This window comes from Mustela nigripes, chromosome 3 (assembly GCF_022355385.1).
Source record: "Mustela nigripes isolate SB6536 chromosome 3, MUSNIG.SB6536, whole genome shotgun sequence".
NCBI lineage: Eukaryota > Metazoa > Chordata > Mammalia > Carnivora > Mustelidae > Mustela > Mustela nigripes.
The window spans coordinates 148,563,685-148,567,471 of record NC_081559.1 but is presented as its reverse complement, the minus strand read 5'-3'; positions in this window follow the sequence as shown (position 1 = coordinate 148,567,471).

Genomic DNA, 3,787 nt, shown 5'->3' with positions numbered 1-3,787 from the left:
GTCAAAGATTGGGAGAGATATTTTCTTTAGTAGGGTGCAAAGAGAAAGAAATTATTATTTTAAGCATCTACTAGATGTAAAACCCTTTTATGGTCCTCTCAACAACAAAGCACCTAGACCCTAATATCCCTTACTGTGGGTCACACATTTATAAGCTGGCTAAGCTCCTACTCGAACCGGTCTAAAGGTCAGAGTCTGTCTTTCCAGTAGTTCATGTAATAATAGAACTCAAGCGAGGCTCATACCAGATAGTAATTATTATATAAATTCTAACCATAAGAGCTTACTAGACCAAAAAAAGTGGATGAGTCACATCCAATTTGTAAAGTGCCCAAAGATAGTTCATTGTTGAGCCACTAATTGCCATGAAAAATTGATGCATAATTTGTGACAGAAAAAGAAAACAGAGGCCAAAATTCCTACCCAAGCTCCCCCTCCACCAACCCACACACGGCAGAAAAGGTTTTGTCCTACTGCTTTTTAAAAAATTCTTTTTTAAATCTTTATTTTCAGCATAGTTGAGGATGCATGACAAGTATATAACAAATATGCGAGCATTAAAATAACACAGTGATGAAATTTTAAGATTGGTGTGTGAATTTTCATTCAGGTGCAAAGTATACTGAGGGAGTGTCTCATTTGTCAAGGTTGCAATTACCAAGCCCTTACTGGAGCCAGCTTTCCCCTTGAAGGGCAGTGATGGGTCCCCCATGGTCTTGATCTCCACACAGAGTAGCCACCTCTTCCCTGAGGAAAAACTGGTTGCACAAGCACAAACAACACTCTTAAACTAGGGCAGACATCACGAAAGTTCACATCCCCAGCCAGAAAAGGCATTGTGCAAGAGAGTGTGGATAACTTGGAATCCACCAAAAAGAATCACTTCTGGAAGAAACCAGCTCGGTTGCTCAGGTTCAACTGAGGATCTGTCATTAGAATTAATATGGTGACCATATAATCTATCATCCAAGCCGGTACGCTTTTGAGGGGGATGTTCTTATCAATCCTCTGGGATAGCACGTAGGAACTGGGGTCGCACGCAGTGGGGAACGTCTGTGATCCTACTTGGCCGCATCATTTCTATGAAGAGGACAAACGTCTAAATGGTACATCCACACCGCGGAGTGCCGCCAGCTCTCTGAGAACATTTCGGATGAAAGAAGTCTACATGTTAGTACCAGCTGGAAGCATAGTCTATTGTCTAGGTAACAGAGGTTCGTGATTAAATGCACCTCTGGGCATGTTAGGGTACAGCAAGCAAGAGCACAGTTCTCCTTTGCCTCTTGTCTCAAGATTATGAACTGGAGACCAAGGGGCAGTAATGCAGAGAAACCAAGGTATAGGCCCTCTTTTGTATGGCCTCACAGCATTTTTAGGTACTAATAGGTAGCGAGATCTATGGCTCTTTTGTCTTATCCCATGTCTCTCCATGAGCCACTGAAAAACAAGGATCGTATCTAACTCATCTCTGCAGCCCCAGTATTTAGTACACAGCTGCACAGCGCATCTTCAATTCAAGTATACAAGGTGAACGGAAGCCGTAGGATCTAGGTTCCTAATCCTGAAGCTAAAGGATTTCCTCCTTGACAGAGGCTGAACTGAAGAAATGAATTTTCCCTTTGGCTACTAAAAACAAAACAGATAGAATTTCAGAAAGAACCTCCTGGGAAAGTCCCCTGTCCCTCCTCCTCGCTGCTCTTTTATTTTGCTTTCATATGCAAAATAGCCCTTTTCAAGTTCCAACAAGAACAACAGGCTGAAAGCAACTTTAACTTGGCCAGTTACTTGTTTCATCTCTGCAGTGTTTTTGGTTAGTTCAGCTTCATTCTACAGGCAGGCTCTCAGTTTTGCCAGTCTATTTTTGTGTCTGCTAAGCAGAAATTCTTGCAGCGTTTCCTAAGATGACTGGAATGGTAACTATTCTTTTTGAACTTACCCTGTCTGCCATACCTTTCTTTCTCTTCAGGCATCATGGAATCAGAGTTCTAAATAGAGAACTTACATGTGTTTTCAAGCAGCCGAATTCACCTCTGTTTATCTCACCTCCAGGAATATTCTTTGGCTAGAAGCTCTGGGGTTTCATTTACTGGAAGCTCAGTTCATACACACTTCTAAGATGGCCTTTGGGCAGAATTCAACTAGAGCTGCTTCAAATTCCTTTTGGAAGTAGACAAGGCATACACCCATATAGTTTTGACAGCAAGTCGCAGCAAGAGTCGCTGCATCTTATCTTCTCCGGAATGAGGTGGGGTATAAATAAATAGGTAAATCCACAGAGTTCCATCTCAGATACTTGTTTACAAGGAAAAGGTCTGATCTCTCCAATCCATTCTCTTTATTGCTGCCAGAGATATTTTCCTAAAGTGAGACAAGTGATCCTATCGCCGCTGTCCCTCTAACCCTTCCACATCTCACTTGACCCTCCAGTTCCCATTTCTTGTCTGTGTTTACAAGCCCTGGAGTATATAAGCTTCCCAGACTCCTCTCCCACCACCCTTCTGCTCCTACACAATGACATAAATCGATAGCAAAAATGAGACTCCTTTCCTGCCTCTTCACACTCCGCTCTGTGACTCTGTATCCCCTAGTGACGTTCCCACTCCTTGAATTTGCGCTGGCCCTTTTTTTTTTTTTTTTTTTTTTTGTGCAAATTTAATTTTATTAGACCTTACAATGAATGTTGTGGCGTATCATTTTCCATTATGTGACAATTTATTGGCTGGCATCTGAATACAGTACTTCTGAAAAATACACAATGGGAAGTGACAAAAGGGAGAAACTAGTTGTTTAGTGATATATGAAGGTGGAAAAAATCAAAAGAAAAAAGAAAAATGAAAAAAGGATGAGGACCAATTAGTTTCTTTAGGATCTAACTCTAAAATGGTTAAAGTTCCAAGCAATAATGCTGCTGTCGCAGTGTCCAAGAACATGGTTATTATCTCATCTGGCCCCCACAATTCTGATAACTACAAGGATCGTTTTTCCTCTAAAAGTCAACCTAAGGTTTTAGCTGGGTGACAGGATTTTGAAGAGTGACCTTTTCATATATAATTTAAAGAATTTTCCCAAGTCACAGTAGATGGGGGTCTCTAAAATATTATACAGTAAGGTAGTCACTTTACAAGTGAGCACGTAACTTCAAAGTCAGAATGGTCACCAGGTTGATTTTTTGCTGATTTGGGTTTTATGCCTCTGTCAGGTTTACCAGGCCTGGTGACTTCCATTGCCTTATTGAATGTGCATGGTGTGCTGGTTCCACGTGTAGCTCTCAAAAGGCCTGATGTGCTTTTGCTCTAACACTGCTTCTGTCATAAACAAGCCCAGGACAGTGTGGTTGAGGATGCGATGTCACATAGCATGGATACTTCATCAACCTGAGGCCCTCTTAGACCAGTTAGCCCCCATCTACAAGAAGTTGATCACAGATATAAGGGGGAACCCTGTTTAGATGGTAGAATGCAGCCAGCTCCTACCCGAATCTACCCACAGATTCATGATAAATAATAAAGCATTGTTGTTTAAGCTGCTGGATTGGGGATGATCTGTTACACAGCTTTAGTGTGACCAAAGGTAACTGATACACATACCAAACTCCTTCTAGTTCCTGAACACAAACACTTTTTAATACCTTCACTATTTTTTTTAAACATATAATGTATTTTTATCCCCAGGGGTACAGGTCTGTGAATCGCCAGGTTTACACACTTCACAGTATTCACCATAGCACAAACCCTCCCCAATGTCCATAACCCCACCCCCCTTTTCCCAACCCCCCTCCTCCCAGCAA